Here is a 23,991-nt window from a genome sequence, read left to right as displayed (position 1 = left end):
GTCTATCTTTGTGTCAAGAGTCCCAAGAGACTGCTCTTGCTGAATTCTTAACTTCTCCATGTCGTCTCTTAAGCGTAACTCTCGCTGTTCCGCCTCTCTTGTCATTCGCGACAAGTTCTTCGCCATATGCTCGTCCGTTCCTTCTTTCGAGCGTTTTTCGCTCCTGCCAACTTCTTGTCTATTGCGGTTTATTTCTTCCCGCAGACTTTCTCTTTCAATGTGAACTGCCCTTTCTAGTTCACTCATTCTTATTGACATCTGTTCATTTTGTTCTCCTAAACTGTCCACTATGTTGTGTAAGGCTTCTTCTAGTGCTGCCCCGTTATCCACGAGTGGCGTCATTAGTGGCGGTGTAACCCTGTCGGTCCCAGGTAGCTTCGTGCTGATCGAGATCCGGGCCTTGACTCTCTGTCTCGACGTCTTCTCATTATCTATTTCAGGATCCGCTAACGCGTTGCCTAGCCCTCTGGTTCTACTCTCTCCAGTCTGTGGCTCTGAACTTGTCATAATCGCGAAGTCTTTTGACTGGCCCGGTGTGTTTGCCTCTTTGCTTATCGTTGTAACTACACCAAATTTGTCCATGGTTCCAGTCTCTCTTCCGACGTATGCCTCGTTCTCCTGGATTGAACTATTGAGGCTGACCTGAGATCCAAAGTCCCCTGGCTCCTCTTCATCTTCTTCCTCCTGGGATTCAACTTCGTTCCCTGCGCCTCCTCCCATTGTGAATGGAAAGATGTTTCCGAAGGTGTTCTTCATTCTTTCGGAGAACGATGATGACGTTGTTTGTTTCCCAGTTCCGCCTGCCATCATAGTGTTGTCTGTCGGAGATCTTCTCGTTGCCGCTACTTCAGTTGAGATGTCGGACAGTTCCGACATCTCTTCTCGATCCAATGTCCCGGTGGAAGTGGCAAAATCATGGCCTTGTTCTACCGGAGTAGATTCACTCGCCAGCCTTCTGCCTCTCCCTTCCAGTCCATGTACTTCCTGGTTGTCGTTCATGGCATGGTCTGTGTTGACCTCCACTTCTAACAGTTCTTTACGCTCTTCTGAGGTCTTCTGACTTCTCGTTTCAACCATTCTGCCTGAAACCGTCTCCCCTTTGTCGGACCGGGATCGCTTGATCCAATCCACAAAAGGATCGGTCATCGTTTTTCTTTGCTTTTCAGGTGTGAATTTCCTAGAGCTATTACCTCGTTTTGGTATCCTTGACTTGTCTAGACTCATTCTCTATTTGTCACTTCCTAATGCCTATACACTTAACTCGATTGCTAGTGACCTTATAGTTTTATTAACAATAATAATGACACAACACAGTAAATTTCACAAGATTCTATTAAATAGTGACCACGAATCCCTGTATGTTATCAGAGTACATTTTGTATAAAATTTATTCACACTAGCCAATTATCGGTCGTAAGATTCGAAAACTAGCACAATATGATGTTATCAGTCAATTTAAAAGATAGTGTACTCACTACCCAATCAAGCACAGTTTACGTTGATTTTAAAATCAAAAACAAAAAAATATATAATGACAGAATATTAATGCCTTTATGAAAAAAAAACGTATGTGTAATGTACTTTTAGTCGGTCGCAGTACAATAGTCGAACTTGTCTTTTAAAGAAAAAGCTTTCCCCGCTCGGTGCTGCACCAAACTGACAAAACTTTGAAGGCAGTAATTTTCTCAAGTGGGCGTCTATTGCACCCACCGAGTACTGTGTTACCTATCTGCCTTCGGACTGCCCGAGCTAGACCAACTAAAATCCTCAGGGAGTCACTTTTCACAAAAACGTATTATGTTACAATCCACACCAATGAATCACGCTCATTTTAATATAGACTTAGTGTCGCGAATATCCGAGTTCGGACCTGTTTTGTTTTGGTCTGGTTCTTATTGAAAGGCAAGTTACCAGTGCAGTCACTGATTCCTAGCCTGTGTGCTAATAACCTAATACCTCTCACTTTATTCTTTCTTTCGCCTACCTAAGTCCTTTAATAAAATAATACCCCTCCGGATTGGCACAAATAGGACCCTTCCGGACTAACAAAATCTAGACCCTTCCGGATTGGGACCCCTCCGAGTTGGTTAACACAAGACCCCTCCAGATTTGGACCCCTCCGAGTTAGCAACTATAAGACCCCTCCGGATTCGGACCCCTCCTAACTTGAAAAAAAAATTTGACCCCTCCGGATTGGGAGCCCTCCGGTTTCGCAAAAGTAGCTTTTCGGAGATTTCCTTCTTTCAACTTATACCCCTCCGGATACGTTCTCTGATGCAATTTTGCTTTTTCAATTAACTAGGAAGGGTATGTACTACTTTCCTAGACCCTTCCGGATTGAAGTTAAGCCTCTTATTTGACAATTCACACTAACGGTGAAGGGTCTTATCGCTCGCCTAACTTCGCCTCGATTAAGGTTTTGCTGCGCCCCTAGCCTTCCCTTTTCGTCTGGAACAGCCTAAAGGTACTTTATTCAACCGCTAATACTTTTTGGTAGGGGTATAAGGGCTTTTATAAAAAAAATTATAAAACGTGAAGGGTGTACCCTTCCAAAATGAGGAATTTGCTAAAAACAACCTCAAAAAATTTTCACGCTTACTTTTTTGCAAAACTTTTGTCCCTATCAGTAAGTTCAGCTAATTCCTGATCTATTGGTACCAAGATCAACTCGATATGCCCAGTAGTTTCAAAGTTATTAACCAAAACGTCTTTTTTCTAAAGTCAAGAAATTTCTCTCTTATAGGTTCCGCCTAACTTTTTCCGCAAATCTGGTCCTTTCGACCTAAAAATTATTGATCCGAGCTCAGAAGGCCTATACTTTTCTAGTTCAATGCAAAAAAACCGATCTAAAACGTTTTAGTTGAAAAAATTTGCGAAAAACTGTGCTACCTGTACCCCTCCGGATTGATGAATCCACCAAATCAAACACGTTAAGTTCGATTTCTCTGCAACCCGGAAGGCTTTCGGGTAGCGGAATTTAAAACTTGTAGATTCACTAGTGGACGTTGTCCGAACAACTGTTTTTACTGTTCTAACTCAAAAATTTCAAAAAATTTTCTGAATTTATAGTGTTTCGTTTTCTCAAAAATCACGAAATTTTGGTTTTCGGTACCAAAATAGTTCCAACCACTTTCGAACTAAACTTAACCGGTTCTATCTATTATGGTAGTGCAGTTACGATTGAACACACTAACTTAGTGCTTTTTTCCGTTTTAAAAAATATCGATATTTCAAAAATCGCGACTTGTGGGGGAATCAAAATATCGCTATTTTGACCCTAAAAACCGGTCTGTTTTCGTTGTTTTTCACTGAAAAACGATATAAGACTATTAATATAGGCTATGTAATTAATAATATTAGTAATACTATACCCCTCCGGGTTTGTTTAATATCCGCTTTAAGGTGCTTAACTCAGATATTCGCAGTTCGGTGAAGGGTCACTACTGTGCAGCACTGTCGAGCCCCCCACAGATTACTATCTTAATTTTTGTACGAAAAGGGATACAAAACTTGCTAACGATATCCAACAGTCGGTTGTTGTTGTCGCTGAGCCTCTTCTTGTTGCTCCTTGTACTGCTTGCCGGATCAGTCTTCTCCCAAGACCCTTCCGAATTGAGCGCAAATCAGCTGACCCTTCCGGATTGAGCGCAATTTATCATTAACGTGCTTAAATGCTCAAATAACCCTACAGTACAAGCCTCGCAAACGGGCTACAAAAATGATCGTAACAATCCTGACTGATATAAATGCCTGTAACAACAATATATCTATCAACAACAAACGGGAGGGTCGGATCACATCTTGTCTGGGGTGATGATTTCTACTGATTTTTTACTTTTTTACTGTTTTTGGTTTTTTCGGTTATTTTTTATGTTTTTTGTTTTTCTTGGGTACTATACTACTTTTTGTTTGGTTTTATATATATCTTTAGGTGTTTTTGGTCACGAACCCCTCAGGGAACGACGGGACCGCGAATCCCCCCACCCTTCCTGGTTCGTGAATTTTCGGTCTTAACTAAGTTAAAAAGCTATTCACGGTAATCCGGAAGGCTTCCGCGTTCCGAACTACCCTTCCGCCCCGGCGGTTTAGGCCTATTAAGAGCGTTAATGTGAGCATCCGCTCGGCGCGGAGTGCTCGTTAACGGTTCTGCCGGTCATGATGTTAAAAAAGAATAACACCCAGGAGCGCCATAAAAACATCTATGTAACATTCGCCCGGAAGATACATATCGACGGAAAATAAAACTAAGTCCTAAGACGACTGGCTAACGTCTAAACAGAGCTTTATATGCTTTTCACCGTCTCTACCAAGCCAGTACTTTTGTGGTTTTTTCTAACATCGGGTCGACAAAAACTTTACTGCTTTCGGCTTCGGTCAAAACACTCAAATTAACTTAATTATGTGCCATTCTGCCAGATGACACAGCATAACCTTCCCGCGACAGAAATAAAAGTGACTAAAGGCCTTATGAACAGAAAAGTGTTGCGACGGAGGGTCAGAATGTTCTAGAATTTTTATTTTTAAAATTTCGATCGGAAGAAGAACATTTCTGAGAAATAGAAAAAAGACGGCCATTTTGAATAAAAAAGACGAAAATCAGAACAACGATAGAAATTGTGAAGAACGGTTGTATCAGAGACAGAAAAACACGGAGCCTCTTATCGTGGCAATAACACACGATAAGGACCTTAGTGACAGATATTTGTGGAGACGGAGGCTTCAGTGGGGGGAAGAGAAATACCACGGAACCCTCCCGGGACACGAAATATAGGAGATAAGAGTGTTATCTCAAGAAAATCACGGGAGCGGAGGCTTGGTCCCCCAGAGACTGTTATATGTGAAGGGACTGGGTAAACTAACTATAACAGCTGCTGTAATGTCCTAGATCTTAATTAAACACCGATATTATTTGATATTTCAGGACATGAGTAGATAGAAAAAGGAAAGGGTCAATCCATCTCCAATGGATTTAATATAAAACTGTCACACAAAAACATATAGAAATAGGTTGTTCGAGCCGTGTTTTTAATGACAATCACGTAGTCTGAGGATCCGAGACTCAGCTATGTGGTTGTGTTCGCATGCAAACGAAAGCTGATCAAAAGTCGTTTGACTGATGGCCTAAAAATGGTAACTTTTTACTTTGCCCTAAACAGACCAGAAAATCAACTGGCAAGGTCGAGACGGTGAAAAACGAGTAGAATTAAGGTAACTGACGCCTGCCAGTCGTTGATAGGTACTTTTTCTACGCTCCGTCGCTGTGTGATATTTGGGCGAATGTTACATAGACGTTTTTATGGCGCTCCTGGGTGGGCCTGTTAAAGGCATGAAACCATCATGATCAGCAAGCGTTTCAGCGACGTACCCTCCGCTCCGGGCGTATGCCCGAGTTAGAGGCCTTAATGACCGTTATTGTACTAGGGGGAAGGTGCGTACCCTCCGTCTAGTGCAATTTAGCTTTTTAACTTAGTTAACACCGAAAATTCCGGGGGCCGGAGGGTTAGGTGGGAAATCTAGAGCCCGCTTGTCCTGAGGTCCCAGGACGAGAAACAATTAAAGAGAAAGTGTAAAACCAAACAAAAATAGTGTATAACCAAGAAAAAGCCAAAAATAAATTTATTTAAAAACAAAAAAGTACAAAAAACAGTAAAAAAAATCCAAAAAAGACCAAAAACAGTAAAAAACATAAAGTGACAGTTTATATGTTATTTCCGGACGAGATGTGATCTGACCTTCCTATTTGTTGTTGTTTCAGATTGATTTATATCGTTTCTGATAGAGAGATTGTGTGTTTTGGTGAAGGGTTGGGTACCCTCCCTCGAGTGTAATTTGAGTGTTTAAGCACGTTAATGGTGATTTTGCCGGTGACCGGAGGGTAGAGTGGCAGGCTGATCAACGTGTTCCACACTCAACAGGGACATCAAGGACAACATCCGCAACGACTGTTGGGTATCGTTGAAGCAATTTTAGTATCGTTCGGGTACTATTTCCTTAAAACTTAAGTGGTGGGGGGCACGATTGGCGCGGTCCGATTGTACCCTCCATCGATTACAAATTTCCGAGTTAAGGGTCTTAATTCGAATATTTTGGTGCAAAGGAGGGTATAGTACTATTTATTAACGACTATTTATAGATTATTTTCCTTACTATATATTACTTATCTCCTATTTAGACCCAAGAAACACCCATTTTTTGTCGAAAATTACCAATTTTCGACCAAACTGTAGACCCCCAAATTTTCGGATATCCGAGCTTTTCCGATAGGCAAAAAGCTTTTATATAGAGAGTAGCCACGTAGTTCGATCCCCTTTATTAAAGAAACCGCGTGAGCAAAGATTCAGTGGAAGTTAGAAAAACGAGAATTTTTCGACCAAAATTTTGATAATTTTCTGTATTTTGTCAATCTGTTTTGGGGATCGAGTTTTTGAGTTTTTAGAGTTAGAGCAATAAAATTTTTGCGTTAGGAGCGTGCTAGCATAAAGTGCTCGGTTACTAGAGAAATTTTTGGGTAACCCTCCGAGTAGCTCCGTGGATAGAGCTAACGACTTAAGGTTTGGAAAAGGAAGGAATCGGAGGGTCCAAATTTGATAGTTTTTGGCCAAATTTTTGTTTCTAAACCAATTTTGGTCCGGTTTTTTGCATTATTCCAGTGCCGTACAGGGCTACTACGCTCATTTCAAGTATTTTTAGGCACTTTCGACCGGAATTGCGAAAAAAGTCTTTCAGATCCTATACAGGTGGTGAAAAAGGCCATTTTGACGAACGCGTTTTTGGCGATTTCTCAAAGACTAGTTATCCGATCGGGATAATTTTGGTACCATAAGTCGACGTTTTTGACCACTTTTCCGAATCGCAACCGTTTTTGGGTTGATTATTTCGGAAAAGAAAAATTTTTTAGAATTTGTTGGTTCGGAGGGTCCAAGTAACGGGCAACCCTCCGAGCGGCAGAAAATTTTATCAAAACATCTTTTTATTCAACTGGGAAGGTTGACCGTGTCAGCCAACCTAGTTTTAAGTCAGGTAGACCGCTTTCAGAGGCTTTACTGCGGTGATTTAACCCTTTTTCTTGATTTTGGGGGAACCCTCCGAAGTGACCCTCCGGAGTCAGCTAAGCCCTTTAGCAACCCTCCTTAGTGGAAAATTTCCACGAGATCACCCTAAGAAGTTGAAACAGCTCCCCCTAGAACTCCTAGCTTATTTTGACGCTTTTTGAAGCTAGTAGGAGAACCTTCCAAGTGAGAACAGAAAATTTGAAAATTTTGGAGGTACCCTCCGAAGTGACCCTCCGGAGCGTATTAAGCATCTTATTGACCCTCCTTAGTAAATTTAGGGGGACCCTCCGAAGTAACTTGGGTGATTAAGATACCCTCCTAAGTAACTTGAGTGATTGAGGTACCCTCCGAGGTAACCCTCCGGAGTGTCTTAAACCTTCTAGCGACCCTCCTTGTAAGAGACTTGAGTAAACCTTCTGTGGCAATTAGGGAAACGGAAAATATCCATTTAATTAGGATCATATTAGGATATTAGGCGTGCTTATCAGGGTCATAAGAACCCATTCTGACCCGGAAATTCGTGATCAACTTTGGATTCTATATTGGGTGTATTAGAAGTACCCGAACAAGATTTTTTTTTTTTTTTTTTTTTGATTGTGATTTTGGTTGAGTGGTTGCCTTGAGCTACTTAATAGGAAAGTTCGGGCAATCCGGGAACAAATAAAGGAAGACCTCGGTGGGTGTATTAAGCAAATACACACCCACTTGAGAAGAAGAATTGTTCCCTACTCTCGTGCACTTGGAGCAGTCCGAGTGTGGGAGAGCTTTTTCATAGATTTGACGAATTTTCGACCAAGAGGTTGCCTTGAGCTACTTAGTAGGACAGCTCGGGCAATCGCAGGACACCTAAAAGAAGACCTCGGTGGGTGTATTAGGCAAATACACACCCACTTGAGAAGACTGTGTCCTGGGCTTCGTTCTTTCGGATCGTTCCGATTGGGGGAAGTCTTTTTCTTTAAGACTAAGTTTTATTTATCTATTTCTGAATCATCACTGCTTTTTATCGAAGATTGTTTAATTTTAACAAAGCAGTGACTTGATAAATTGTGTGGCGATAAATTGATACTGACAAAAGGTCGCTGTCACCTGTAGGATATTCTTATCTGATTATCGATTGTGTTTTGTGTGTCGATTATATCTTGTGGAAACTTAGTGATACTGTTATACTATACAACCGGGTTGAGTTAGCATTATATCAATACTGGGTAGACCCTGTGTGTAACTTTAGCTGAGTCACTAATTTAGTCGTGAGAGATCTAAGAGACATTTTGATACTGACGGAATCGAGTAGGCAGCGTTAAGTGATTTAACTAAATCTTGTTTGTGGTACGTTTGCATTGCCATCAAATTACGAATACTTTCATTTTGTACAAAACTATGCAGCGCAGGGACTCGTTAGGATCGACTACTAAAATTCCCAGGCTAAGCAAGGGAAGCACGCGGAAATTTAGAACTAGGCGTAGCCAAACCTCGTTTAGCAGCGCTTCCGACGCGTTTGCTGAAGACGAATCGACTAAAGGTCAACCTGATCTTTCAGTGATCGAAATGAGACTAAGGAGCGAGAAAAACCTTGATGGCAATCAAGGGCGGAGCGCCGAGGCCGAGCCTGCGAGCGAAACGCCGGTGGATCCCTTTGACGAAGGGGAGCGAACGCTCATTCGACCCGACTTTGAGCCAGACGGGGTCCTCGAACGAGAGGAAGTCGAGAGGACAGAGGAGACCTCGGAGCGTTCCGAGGTCGAACCTCGGGAGGAAGTGTTGTACAGGGGAATGTCCAAATCAGAGACTAAGAGCTATAAATGGAGAAAGGAACCTTCACATCTGACAAGTGCACACTCATCCTTGGCCAAACAGAGTAACAACGCGATGATGTCGAGTATGAGTCCGGGTGAAGAGCAGACGTTCTCGAAGGCCAAGAAGAGTTGGAAGTCCTTGTACGACGAACGCATGGCGTCACTACCAACTGTAGGTTTGACTTCCAGTGATGACTACCCGGAGATAACCCATCCGGATGTGAACTTCACACCGTGCCCAAGGAACGACATGAGCAGGGAGGCATCTTCTGCCTCGCCGACCAGGCCTATGTCAGATGGGATAACGATGGGAGCATCATCAACGTTTGACAGACTGATGACGTCAATGCACAAGCAAAAGGGCGGTGCGTCATCAAGTACTAGGCTACAGCCACAGTTGACCTCGTCTTCTCTGGGGCTAACCCCGCCACTGGGGGCAGCTGGTGACATAAGTGATATGTTCGCTGGTGTGATGAATGGCCTGGATGAATTGAGGCGAGACATGACTAAGCGGATAGATCAAGTTGACGAGAGAGCTCACCATGGTCGAGAGAATTTGAAAGATGAGCTAACGCACGTGAAGTCGCAGGCGAGGTTTGATCAGGCTCAATTGATTCGTGACACCGATCAATGCCTGGCCGAGAGCCTGGCTCAGGCAAACAAAGAGTCAGAGGAAAGAGAGGCTAGGATGACAAGAGAGATCGAGCGATTGTTGAATGATCATGATAATACCTACGCCCAAACGATGACTGGCCTGGAAAGGAGGTTGGACGCCAAATCTGACTTGATGATGCGGAAGCTTGACGCGATCCTGAATGGGAATAATTGGCAGGAGCATTCCAACTCAAGGGAGCGCTCACGCCATGCGAATGTTGGAGATGGTACGGGCAACAGTGCCAGAGCCCAGCAAGGCTCGAGAACGAACTACGAACATAGAAACAAGGAGCGGCCAAGGGCAGCCCCGCAGAGGCCTGGCTGGACAAATCCAGTCCCACCGGAGGCAGATGCCACCCCGGAGACAAGATTGCCAACCGTGCCACAAGTCAGTTCAGTACCAGATCTGACTACAGCCTCACAAGACACAACGATGTATGCCTCGATGTTTGAGCCTCTGAACAGATCTCTTGAAACATTCATCACCAAGCTCTCGAAGTCAACCGAGAGAGGAGAGAGGTCAAGAAGAACACTGAAAAAGCCGAAGTCATATAAAGACGAGTCAGACGGCTGCATTGATACTTGGATAGAGGTGATGAAGTTACACTTTGAGGAAGAGAATCTCTCCAAGAAACAAGAGTGCAGCGCGCTGACGAGCAACCTAGAGGGTACTGCATTAAATTGTGTAATGGCGAAAAGAGCCAATGAGAGAGACAGCGCTCGCAAGATATTCGACATCCTGCTGAATCGTTTCGGCTCTGGAGTACAAGGGCACCAGGCCATGGTGAAGTTCGAGAAGAGGCGTCAGAGAGATGAAGAATCAATAGATAAATTCTTGGACGACCTTGAATTGCTCAGGAGGAGGAGCAACCCGGATGAGAGAATATCCGAACGAAACTTGGCGATCGCTTCGAAGTTCATGGATGGTGTAAGGAGTGAGGAGTTGAAGACGATGTTGGCCACTCACTTCACCCTGTCGCTTGACCAGGTACCCACGCCCGACGACTTGCGTATGAAGTCACGCGAGTATTTACTGATAAAACCGAGGGCGCAAAACCGTTACAGCAATTATGGCAACTATAGCGGGACAAACACTGGTGCGAATTCCAGTTGGTACAAACCTCGCGATGACATGGACAAGAGGAGGTCGTGTGCGAATTGTGGTTCGATGGACCATCACGTTTCTGCGTGTTCTGCATACAAACAGAACATGAAGGCCATAGGCTACTTTCTCGAGGACGCTGACGCGACCGACGAGGATCATGAAGAGTACGTGAGAGGGCTCATCATGAAATATGGTCCGAGGTGTTTCTTCTGTAATTTGGAGGGACACTTCAAGTCGGATTGTACTCAATTTTGGGACGCAGTAGCGGACGCGAAACATCCCCGCCACGAAGAGGCGCTTTCGGGTGTCAAGGCCAGTCGAGCACGTCTGATGAACGAGGCTGAATCTCGGAGAAAGGAAACGACACCGAGCACCTTTGCGACCAAAAAGGTTAAGACATGGCCTGACGAGGTGGTAGCCTCGAACCTCGAAGCAGAGTCGTCTAGTCCACTCAAGGTGGATTACGGCCTGGCGGCAAGGACAGCGCTGCAGAATGTCAAACAGCACCTTGCCACGAAAGAAGTGGAGCAATGGGTAAGGTCGGAGCTGGAGAGCACAGATCTTCGGGAAAGTCTTAATGTCCTGAGTAAGACGACAAGAGCAGAAGATGAAAAAGAGCCCAAGAAACAGGGACTAAAACTGAACGTTATATCTGGCAAGACTTTCGGCATGACGAAGGCAGGGACCAAAATAATGTCTATCATCTCAGTCGCAGGGCACCAGGTGGTCAAGAACCTGAGCGAGCCATCCGAGATTACACTGGTCCACCTGGACATCTATGCCGACTACCTGAAGGAGAAGGATCCCAAACTGGACTCCAGGGCAGTGCGAGCGCTGCTCACAACGGGAGGTCCGAGGCTGATGAAAGTGGACGGACATTATATCGATGTCCATGGCCCTTACCCGATTCTGATGAACGTGGATGGCATCAATATCTACACGAAAGCTCACATAACTGATGCGAACGATCAGGTTGGCCGGATATACATTGGTCAAGAGGAGCTGAAGGTCAGACGAATCGGACACAACGCGATGCTCGAACAAGATGCTGTGCATATTGGTTGCGAGGCAGATCTGGCCGCACACGTTCTGGACGTGCAAGGCAGACAACTTTCAGTAAAGGGGCTGCTAGACACGGGAGCAGTGGTTAGTGTCATGCCAATCAAAACTTGGACCGACATGGGTTTCGAAAGATCGGATCTCATACCGACAAACATCAGGTTGGCAGCTGCCAATCAGGGAGCGATCTATGTCGCCGGACGAACCCCGATCATCTCACTGCAGCTTGGAGGAAGACATCTTTGGATGAGCTTCCTAGTAGTAGAGAATTTGGATGAATCCGACCAGTTCATCCTAGGAAGGGATTTCGTTCGCAACTTTGACGTCACGATTGATCTCAATGACGGATCGATTAGGATCAAGGATCCTGAAAGAAAGTATGAGAAAAGACCCCTTAATAAGATCTTAATTAATCAGGCCAAGGTGCCGATTTTTCTGGATCGAAAAGTTAGATTAAAACCGAACCAAGCCGTAGTAGCGACGTTTAGGATGAGGAACTTGAATGAACTCAGCAATGACAGACAGGTGTGTCTGGTACCAAATCCAAACAGTAAAAGCTCGGCTATTTTAGGAAGAAGCTTCTCACTCACTCAGAGTGGACTGTGTGTGAGTGTGTTATTGAACACAGAAGCAACAACAGTGACAATACAGAGGGGAAAGAAACTTGGCTACGCTTTGCCTCTGAACACAGACTTTCTGAGTGTGCAGAACTTGAAGAAGTTTGACGTAACTAAATGTCCATTACATGCGAACCAAGAATGTATAATGAAAAGAGTAATTGAATTGAAATCTTATAGGAAATTGTTTTCAATGAAGTCGGAAACAGATGATGGGCTGTCTAGTTGTTCCAACTTTCCTGAGAGGCCGACGGAAGCAGAGTTAGCAGCGAATAGGCCTGTCCTACCTGAGATAGAACATCTGAAGGGTAAAATATCTGACAAGGAACTAGATTCGCTTAGGGCGGTGCTAGATCGGAACGCAGACGTTTTTTCAAAGCATAAGGCCGATATAGGTTGTTGCAATTTTGTAGAGCACGAGATTGAGATAGAAGAGGGCTCGGTACCTCATAGGGAAGGGGCGAGAAGAATGACCCCAAATAAGTCAGAAGCGTGTAGGAAGGAAATTGAAATGTTAATGGAGTACGACATGATTGAGCCGTCGAAGTCCCCATGGGCTTGTGGCGTGGTCATGGCGAAAAAGAAAGGGGGACAACTCAGATTTTGTTGTGATTTCCGTTATCTGAACGCAGTGACTATAAAGGACGCATACCCGATTCCCCGCATCGATGAGAGCCTATCCAAGCTGGGAGACGCTAAGTTCTTCACGACGTTGGATTTGGGCTCCGCATTCTGGCAAGTGCCACTCAGAAAGCAAGATCGAGAGAAAACAGGTTTCGCGTGTGAGCTGGGACTCTTCCAGTGGAAGAGGATGCCATTCGGATTGTGCAACGCGACGGCCACATTCCAGCGACTGATGGCCCAGGCACTCACGAGCGTCACTAAGAAATACGGGAATCTCATCATGTGTTATGTCGATGATGTTGTGATTGCAACACCAACCCTAGAAGACCACATAGAGAGGTTGGAGGAGGTGTTTTCTTGCATGAAGCAGGCGGGTCTGAAATGCAAACCCTCTAAGTGTGAAATCCTCAGGGATTCCATAAAGTATTTGGGCCGCCTGGTTGACAAACATGGAGTGAGACCAGATCCCGAAGCAGTTGAAGCGGTGTTGACCTGGAAGGCACCTAAAACAGATACACAGTTGATGAGTTTTCTGGGATTCGCCAATTATTATCGTGAGTTCATCAAGGGGTATGCTGACAAAATATACCCCATGCAGAGATTGATGAGAAACAAGGGCAAAAAGTTCACCTGGACTGATGAGGCACAAGTCTCATTTGAAAACATCAAACGTGAACTTTGCGAGGCACCGGTCCTCGGCATGCCAACGGAGAAGGGAATGTTCGTGCTGGACACGGATGCATCAGTGGTTGCGATATCAGGCATACTTCACCAAGAGCAGGAGTGGAACGGGAGAACGGTTCTTCGTCCGATAGCTTATGGAAGTAAAGTCCTGAGTGACACTGAGATGAAGTACGGCGCACCAAAAGCGGAGATGTTTGCTGTGATCACGTTCGTGGAAAAAGACAGGGCCTACCTGGGGAGTGCTCCATTCAAGTTACGTGTGGACAATCGTGCCCTTGCCTGGCTGAAAACCTATTCGATGGATCAAAGCTACATTGGTCGTTGGATCGTGCGCTTGGATGGATACCACATGATCATAGAGCACCGTACCCGTGACAAGCACCAGAACGCAGATAGCCTCAGTAAAAAGACAGAATTTTATGAGCGCCTCGAGGAGAAGCAGGCTAACCAATCAGAGATCAAAGACGGGTTTTCCTTTCTAGACAAAGAAACCTACGATAAGCTGCCACTTACTAGGTGGTTAGACAGATCAGGACATCCTATACCTGGACACCCTGACCTTCCAGTGGAGACGGCCGCGGAGATAAAGCTTTTAGCCAGAAGCGAACCCGTTCCGTTGGACCTGCTAGTCCGATCCAACTTGGTACAGCAAGAACTGACCAGGCTGGGTATAAACAGCATCGCTTTATTGAATAAGACGGTGAACGTGGCGGCGGACGTCATGGGAAAACTCCGTGACTTGTTGGATAGGGAAGTGAATAGGCATGATCGTGAATGGATGGAGACCATGCAGAGGTTGACTGTCACCGAGAGAACAGAGAAGAGGCCAGTGTCCATTCGCAGCCGAGGCGTTGAACGGGATTGCAGGTCGATCGTCAACCAGCTGGTGACCTCGATGCCGAAAGAAGTATTGTTGAGAACTTCGTTCACTGAATATGGAACATCGAATCAAAACCAAGCTACTGAGGAAGTCAGGATCAGGTCGAAATCTAGCTTCACGAGGAGAGTGCACTTCACGGATGCAAAAGAGGAATATGAGCCAAGCCCAGATTGTTCGTCCATGGACGAGACAATGTCCGGGGAGTCTGACACCTTCGAGCCAGTCAAGGACGTCTCCTCTGATGAGTCAGACACCTTTGAGCCCGTGCAGGACGACTTGTCCGGGGAGAGGTTGACTAGACCACCTAGGGGCAGAAATTTGTCCGGGGAGTCGGGTTCAAAGCGACCGATGGACAGAGTTTTGTCCGGGGAGTCAAGAAACATCTCAGACAACTTGGAATATGATGTTGAGGAATCAGTCGTTTCAAGTGGTGACTCGAGACCCCAGTCCTGGGACAACACGTCTGAAACAACTTCCAATTCCGATGTGTCAGAGATCGCAATCCACTCCTTATTGGTAGACTGGAAGCAGCGTGGGCTGGACCGAGAAACACATCAGGATCCAGACAGGGACAGATACACCTCAGATGAAGAGGGCACTGTGGTAGATAATGCCGCAGACGAGCTCGAGCTGATAGCAGTTTCAAAACGCCCAACCAGATTGCTGCCACATGGTACAGTCGTCCGTACCAATCTGGAACCATCTGTGCAAGAAGCGACGCCTTTGAAAAAGATATGGTGTGTCAAGATGATGGACGATGCTCATGCTCCGGAGATAATGAGTGGGCAAATGAACGTGGTGAAGACGTATTTGAAAGCCAGGTACAGGCTGTCGGATCTCCTGAGGGCTCAACGAAATGATAGAATGACGAGCAGTCTGAAAAGATGGATCGAGAATGGAGCACCTGACAAGGGAGACTTGGAAGAAGACAGCTACAAAATCCTGAAGCAATTTTACCTGAAGAGGAAAGACTTGTTGTACCTGAATAAGGACGGAATCGTAGCCTGTAAGCGCAAGGAGGAGGACAAGGTCCTTTATAAATACAATTCAATAGTGTTACCACAATTGTACCAGACTGAATTGCTCTTTCGCTCACATGATCAGATGGGACATCAAGGCGTGGACAAAGTGTATAACAGGATACAAAAACGATTCGAATGGCCGGGATTGAAGAAGGCTTGTGAGAAATGGATAGCCGCATGCCTGTCTTGTCAACAGGCAAAGGATCCCAGGAAACTAAGGTTCCCCCTACAGTCAATAGAATCGTCAGGTTTCAACGAAGTGGTGCAAATTGATCATCAGAAAATCTGCATGACAGCAACGGGCTATAATCAGGTGCTGGTAATGATCGACCATTTTACAAAGTATGCGGAGGCAGCACCCTGCATGACAGCGTCGGCAGAAGAAACATGCGATCATTTGATAAACGTGTGGATAGCAAGGCATGGCTGCCCCATCACGTTCCAATCGGACAATGGCAAAGCATTCGTAGGTGATCTCACGAAAGAGTTAATGAAAAGGTCGCAGGTAGCGCAGGCCCACTCGACCACTTATCACCCGCAAACGAATGGCTTAGTCGAGAGGCAGAATCGCACACTGGTATCCATGTTGAGAGTCTACTGCTCACGCTATATGGATGACTGGGACAAGCACTTGCCGCAAGTGATGGGTGCTTACAACAGCACGGAGCATTCCACCACGGGAAAAAGTCCGCATATGATGCTGACGGGTCATGAAAAAGCACTCCCGTTAACGTTCTTCTACCCTGAATATGAAGGGAAGAGAACAGCACCGCAAACGTACGTGCGGGACGTTATTAGAAGACAACAGGACCTCAATGACTTATGCAGGAGGAATACGCAACAGGCGCAAATTAGACAAAAAAGGAGGTTTGATAAAAGAACAGCCGATGCAAAAGCCTACTCAGTTGGCGATTACGTCTGGGTGTTCCAGGAAGTGGTTCCACCAAAAGGAACCAAGAAACTATTAAAGAAATGGCGTGGTCCATTTCAGATAACAGAGGTGCATCAAGGAGGTCGTTTTTATCGGCTGAGCACCGGAAGAGCGGCTCATTACGAGAATATCAAACCACACAACGCCTCGTCCGAGGATTGGTGCATCCCAGCGGACATGCAAGAGGGAGACTATTTAATAGTGGATCCTGCTTGTGAAGTGAATGAAAGGGGTACTCGCGACAAGAACGACGGGAATGAGATGGTGGACAATTGTGATCTACCACTGGATCTCGAGTTGACTGAGCGAGTAGAGGTGGACGATGAAACTCTACCCTATGCCGAAGAAGACTGGGATTGCCCGGAACAAACCGAAATTGACAAAGGAATACAGCCTGACTTTCCGCTCACTATGGAGACACGCCAAAGTAAGAGGGGAAAAAACCAGAAGAAATACAATCCGTATGGCGAGGACTTCGTTGTAGACCGGATAGTAGTGAGTGATGTCATAGACTCGCTGGTGGGGCTGGACGAAGTAGCAATGCTAGAAGAAATCGACCTTGTGAACGATATGGATCAAGATTGGATCGACGATCGATCAGAACCGGAAGTGGAGTTCGAACCAGAAGCGGAACAGACTCATGAGCAAGAACTAACAAACTTGCGCGTGCTCGAATGGCTCCACGATCTGCCGACAGATCCAAAAGAGACGATCCTGACGATTCAGGACGTCGACAAAGACGGCGTCAAATACATCAGTCATGACAATACCGAGTCCAACTGGGTCGCCCCAGATGGTCCTCTACGTGTTCCACAATCCAACCTCGGTCTCCTAGACTTTGGGCGATCGACGGGGACGTCGATGGATATTTTTGTCCGGGGAGTGGGGGTAGGACTCACCCACACCGAAAATCTCATAATAAAAAAATTGAAATCGGCAAGGGAAACCGGAGAACTAGAGACAGAGGGCGAGAATGCTAAGAAACCACCTTTTGGACGAATCTTTGAATCGTATTTTGATCTCCCGAACCACTATTCGAACAATATCGTTATAACGGACAGCGATTTCATACTCACGGAACGCACGTGCGCCATAGCGATAACTGCGGACGTAAGCTTTAAAACAGCACTAGCGGCCGACTTTAAAAGAGAGTACAAGAATATCGAGTTTTTATGGAAACAGAGGCCGGGTGTAGGAGGAATGATAGCGTTACCCCCTGTTGCATCACAGATACCAGGGAAATATTTGTGTTTTTTGGTTACGAAAGCTACTGATAGGCAACACGTGAATCCGGAGAGCTTGGTGTTGGCCTTGACTCGACTTAGGGATTTCCTGGTTGAGAGAGGTGTGACCTCTCTCTCGTTGCCAGTATACGATCCTAATAGGGGAAAGCTACATCCGAGAGAGTTGTACGCTCTTGTGCATGTGATATTTTCAGAGACTGACATAGAGGTTTACTTACATAAAAAATACTATCTGAGCATATGCTAAGAATTGCGCTCGGCGATAAGTGGTTTTTATTAAGTTGCTCGATAAGAATTAGAGTCAAGCTTTAGGTTAGGCTTTAGGTACAGTATTAGGAATTAGGTTTTTATATGATAGTATAGGTGTGTGATGTTTATGTGTTTATGTTATGTTATTGTTATGATATGTTTTATGTTTGTGTCATCAAGGTGACAGCGCTTATTCGCGCTACTCTGACAAAGATAAAGGTGGACGATCCACCTTGGTGCTAAATTTCAAATCAGAATTGTGAAGAGAATTTCAATGGAGAATTTTAAAGAATTGATTGATGTTGCATCCAAAAATGATGGTTCTAAGTCGCGACCTGTTTTTTAGATCTTGATTGATCGAAAATTGTTTACTGAACACTGAATCAGAAGAGACAGAGAGAAATTACACGACACGACAAGAAGAATCAACACGAAAAGAAATGGGTGACACTAACGAACTCATGGAATTCCTCTCAGCGAGTCTAGGAGCGACTCTAGACGAGATCTATCAGCGGCTGATCGATTGTGATTTTACACGAGAAGACCCGGGGTTGGCGATGTTTGTGGTCGCACTCCTCAATGCACTGGGAAGAGAGGGTCGAGGGAATCGCCCTACAGAAGTCGTGTTGATGTTGGCCTTCGGTGAGTCCGGGACCGCCGAGAGAGGCCGAAACCGATTGATGAGATGGAGGCGCGGAGAGATGTCTGGCCACGACCTGGCTCGTGAGCCAGGACTAGGTGAGCAAAGGGACCACCGGCTAGGTGAGATGCCCTTGCCCGTCCAACCTGCGCAGCCACTCATTGGAGCGAAGAGACAACGTGATGGGCCAGGCCCGTCACACTCTGTCGACTCTCCAACAGCTGCTCCTCCCCTAAAGAGAGTGAGAGCGGGCAGGGAGATAGTACAACACTGACAGGGGGAGAAAAAGAGAATCTGATACCCCCTATGCTCTTGGCAGGTCTGACCGTAACCGCCACAAGGTCGAAGAAGACGGCGCGAACCCTGGCAGACACTAAGTTAGAAATGGAAGTAATCAGTCAATGTGGATCTGGAGGACTTGAAGATTATAGGCCCTCGCGAATCAACATGGCCAAGTTGAAACTGGAAGGACAACTCGACGTGGTCGAGTACAGTCGAATAACTGTGCCGGAATCGGTCCATATGGGAGATCCGGCAGGGGGTTATGTGGAGATGTTGAAAGCGAGGAACTCCGCGAGAGGGCACCTGATGGCTTGGAGCGAGAAGAGAGCCATGCAAGAATATTTGAAGGGGCTTACGGAGAACTCTAACTTCAATCGAAGAGAGTATGGCACAGTGATGTCATCAGAAGCGAACGAAATCGGATTGGAAAAACTGCTAGAAATTTCTTGGAGGGCGGCCCTCCAGAAATACTTCGATGAGACGATGAATGCACCTGCTACTGTGGCAGCATACCTGGCTCATCCTTGCGTGAGAACTGATCTGCAAATACGACTGGCTTGGTGCTTGATGGGCATCAAAAAGGCGGAGTATGAAGCCAGTAATGACTCGAAATCACGAGAACAGGAGCTAGAGTTAATGGAAGCTCTACGAGCATTGATTTCGAAAGATGATTCAGCGATAGCATGGGCTAAGCGTAAGGATGCCCTTTGCTTTGTCAGGTTCGTGGTGGATCGCATCCCCACTCCTGTGTTGGGAGAATGTATAAAGATCATTCGGCAAAAGGGAGTTGATTGCGAAAGGAACTTCCTTAGGGCACTCCTAGAGCTATATCAGGACATGCCATTGACCGTGCCAAGCAAGGAGTCGAATGATATGGAAAGCTATCGCAAGTTGGAAGAGGTGAGAAGATACTCCAACAAAGAATTGAGAGTGAGCAGAGACTTGATTGAAGCGGCCAGAGGACAAAAGGAGTTTGCAACACTAGGGAAACTGAAGTCGTTCCAATACGTGTCTGGTATACCAGGGATGGCGTATAATCCCTTCGTGAACGAAGAAGCCAGGGAAGCATACTTCGACTACGAGCAAGTCACAGTGCTCAACTTCTGGGTTGAACGGATTAAGGAAATTGGAATGTTGATGGTGGAACAACCCAAGCTTGGAATTATTTTGGAAGAACGAGTAGTCGAGCCCTCGATTCCCGAGCTAAAAGGGCAAGTGAGTTTTGATTGTGGTTCTTGGGACGGTCCCTTGAAAACCAGTCTAGTAGTGATGTGGGAACTCATGAAACCTTCCTGGTGTCCCCATCCTAACGCAGGCTTAATCTGGGACATGACCGCGGATATCATGTTAGACCGGGATGATGATGCGAGTCTACATGATCTGGCCATGATACAACACCTGCTGGCCATGAGATTGACGAAGAAGAAGAGCAACCCGTCCACGGAGCTGTCCGAGGAAGGTACATCGAGTAATTGGTTGAAGCAAGGCACATGCTTGGCTCAACACAGTGGGATGGAAGGACATGTTTGTAACCTGGGACACTGCCTGATTACGCTAAGCGAGCAGCATCGACAACTGGCACGATTGTACGGAAGATTGAGCGTGTCAGATAAGAGTGCCATGGAGTTGGTCGCAGACTGCCATGGGGTGACGGACGTAAACCTGATCACAGCCTTGGGATTTTGCAGCATGACGAGTTCGATAGAATCGCTCGAGCGCTTGGAGCGTGCCCATGAGCTAGTGACGTCCCTCAGCGTGGAAATATTCCCTGGAGCATTACAGACAGAACAAAAGATTGGAGGCTGGCGAGAAGCCCTAGAGAATGAAATGAATCTGAAGGATAGTGAAGCCTATCACAGACCTGCTGGTTCAAAATATATGGTGGGTTCAAGCTCAGCGCCGTATTGTAATAGCAAGTATCCTACGCACATGGTGGTGATGGATGCGAGGACGCAACAAGTGTTGGTTGACCAACTTTTCTCTGTGCCAAAGTGCGTGAGGTTGGCCAGAATGTCAGAGAGGTCATATGACTTGTTGGCAAAGATCTTTCGGGCAGTCCCGAAGAGATCCGAAGGCGAGTTGCAAGACGTTGTGGGTGAAGAGTTCATGAGACTGAACGAAGGAAATGTGAGTGAGTTCGAGAAACAGAAAGCGAGTGGAGCGTTACCTACTGAATTCCCCACTATAGAAGATAAAGACGACCTACATAGAATTCTGATGGAAGTGGAACCGTTGCTGGGAGCCTCAGGGTATCGGACCCGAAGGAACATAGTGAGAACCCATGGGGAGTATCCTTGCCACTGCTTGGCTCAGACGTTGTGGTACCCTAAACGCGGGAATCTGATCCTAGTCTGGGACGTGGAGGAGTTGTACTCCACGGGGTTGCCCGATCAGAATCAACAAGTGTCAATCGTGGTGGTTAGCGCCATGCTAGCAGTGAGATGGTTAGAGGCTAACGCGGACACAAGTGAGCAGGAGACGGCCGTGCCGACTCCTGAACAGTTGAGCAACGTTAAAATGAGTCGTGAGTTGGATCTTTTCAGAACCACCTGCAAGGTTCTGAGAATACCTAAAGCCATTGAAAGAATATGGTCAAGGCAAAGATTGATGCCTTGGTTCCGTGCAGTGATGACATCTTGGATGTATGAACGCGCGAAGCGTCACATGTCAAGGAATACGGAAGCCTATCAATCTTTCCAGCTAGATATAGGACCAGGAGCCTATAAACGAGCATTCTTGACGCACAGAAACGCGGTCACCACAGCGGTGAAGCGGGTAGCTGGAACGCCTTGTGTTACTGAAGATGAGAAGAAAGAGGTCTTAAGAGCTGACCTAGAACGAAACGTGAGCCTATGTCTTCACAACAGCTTTTGCAGGAACCGGGAGCAGAAGGTGAATGTGGACTTGCTACCTTGTTGCAAACCGAGGCTGTTGGAACAGGAGGGTTGGGGCACGGCCCGCAACTCTCTGGACATGTTAGAGAAAGTTCTGGAAGACAGTGACGCTGAACATCAGGATGGAGAAGTGATGGAGTGAAGATGACCAAAGGAGAGAGGAGAAGGAGAGAAAAACTTGATTGTCTTTGTGTGTAAAAACTTGAACAAATCAACCAAGTTTTGATTATTGAACTTGTGAAACTTTTTGTTTTGATTTAGTTTGGTCAGACCAAACTTTGAAAATGTTGCAATTCTTAAAATTGTTGATTTTGTTGATTTTAGTTACTACTATCTATGTATGTATATAAGGAACATAGGTGAGTATATTTACCTATTTATTCACGACTGAAGTTTTTAACCTGTGTAAGACACAAATTCACTGTGTGGCGACATGGTAAAATTGAGTAAACTCGCTCGAGAAGGGTGGGTAACTCAATAACTTTCCTAGCCACAGAGTTTCTTAGTTTTAATATTGAAAGGACCGCATAAATGACTAATTATACTTGGTGAGTGAAGTTAAGTTAATTTTAACGGGTGCGTGGCCGTGCCACGTCCCACTTTTTAATCACAAAGAGCGAAAAGAAGTTGTATAACAAGACGACGTAAGTAGTCAGAAAAGAAATTTTATCTAGGACACTCCTCATGGTGCAAATTTTGTGAAAATGTTGAAAGGCAGTGAGATGTAGTACGATGCCATTTGTGAACACGTAGTGAGTTGAAGTGGAGTAGATAAATTTCATTTTCTTATGCGATTTGTAAGATTGGTTACAGAAAACTGGATACCTACTTGACGATAACCCGGTGTTGTGCGATCAATAGGGACATTGATGGAGACTTGTCCGGGGAGTATGTGCCATTCTGCCAGATGACACAGCATAACCTTCCCGCGACAGAAATAAAAGTGACTAAAGGCCTTATGAACAGAAAAGTGTTGCGACGGAGGGTCAGAATGTTCTAGAATTTTTATTTTTAAAATTTCGATCGGAAGAAGAACATTTCTGAGAAATAGAAAAAAGACGGCCATTTTGAATAAAAAAGACGAAAATCAGAACAACGATAGAAATTGTGAAGAACGGTTGTATCAGAGACAGAAAAACACGGAGCCTCTTATCGTGGCAATAACACACGATAAGGACCTTAGTGACAGATATTTGTGGAGACGGAGGCTTCAGTGGGGGGAAGAGAAATACCACGGAACCCTCCCGGGACACGAAATATAGGAGATAAGAGTGTTATCTCAAGAAAATCACGGGAGCGGAGGCTTGGTCCCCCAGAGACTGTTATATGTGAAGGGACTGGGTAAACTAACTATAACAGCTGCTGTAATGTCCTAGATCTTAATTAAACACCGATATTATTTGATATTTCAGGAGCTAAAAGTCTGAATAAAAGAATAAAAGTCTCAGTTCCGACACCCTTCCGGATTCTTGAATCCACTGAATCAAGCTCGTTAATCTTGATTTCTTCTTAATCCGGAAGGCTGTCCTCCACCCTTCGCCGTTATCTGCAACGGCCTTGCAACTATTGTAGCGACACAATAGTTGCAACTCGGAGTGCTCTGCTATTCCTGCAATATGCTGTTGTTTTTTATCACGATTCTCGTAGTTATCGTCCGCGCAACTAATGTTGTGTTTTTCTTCGACCTTTTTGCCAAAATGGCCGTTTCTGACGTTTCTCAGAAATGTTACGTAATCACTTCGAAAATTTAAAAATTAGCAATTCCCGAATCCTTCAACCTTCACGTTTTGTCCCATCGTTCAAATAACGTCGTTAATCCTTTAAAATCACTAATTCGGAAGGCTCGCTGCTAAAATTTCGAATTCCGCAGAGATTGCATTTTTCACATTCTGGTCGAATGTCACATGGACTTTAGGGGATTGAACTAACCCATGATAAGCGGTTAGTGGGAATTTTACAAATCAGCATAAAAAAAATCAAAAGACAATTAAATTAATTTAAAATTTAAAATCGAATTATAAAAATAAAAATTAAGGAACAATCTCACCCGAGCTCAGTAAGTCCAGCGGCGCACCACCAGACTCCTCAAGCCAGTTCCAGTTTCCCACCTCCCCACAGAAAGCCACTTGACAGACATGTCTCTAAAATCCCTCAGAGGGCGCTCCACAAACAGGCACAAACATCAAACATAACAAATCTATTTAATAAGTTTATCACAACAATTAGGCTAAAAGCCCGCCTCTGAGTGACCTCGAGCAAAG

The 23,991-nt window shown here is 45.4% G+C and overlaps 1 protein-coding gene across 2 annotated transcripts in view; it reads right to left on the bottom strand.

Annotated features, from left to right (window-relative positions):
- The window catches only part of LOC134848411 (TBC1 domain family member 25-like), a 548,746-nt gene extending 524,789 nt beyond the window's left edge, over nucleotides 1-23,957 (bottom strand). The window contains exon 1 of one of the 2 annotated variants that reach the window (XM_063865852.1): nucleotides 23,930-23,957. The gene's annotated coding sequence lies outside the window, so the exon portion shown is untranslated. The remainder of the gene's footprint in view (nucleotides 1-23,929) is intronic. The other variant, XM_063865853.1, reaches the window with a different exon arrangement.
- Between the last annotated feature and the right edge of the window lie 34 nt (nucleotides 23,958-23,991).

The sequence above is a fragment of the Symsagittifera roscoffensis genome, chromosome 6, assembly GCF_963678635.1.
Source record: "Symsagittifera roscoffensis chromosome 6, txSymRosc1.1, whole genome shotgun sequence".
In the NCBI taxonomy this organism is placed as follows: domain Eukaryota; kingdom Metazoa; phylum Xenacoelomorpha; order Acoela; family Convolutidae; genus Symsagittifera; species Symsagittifera roscoffensis.
Note: the sequence above shows the minus strand (reverse complement) of the source record. Positions and strands in the feature narration are given on the sequence as shown.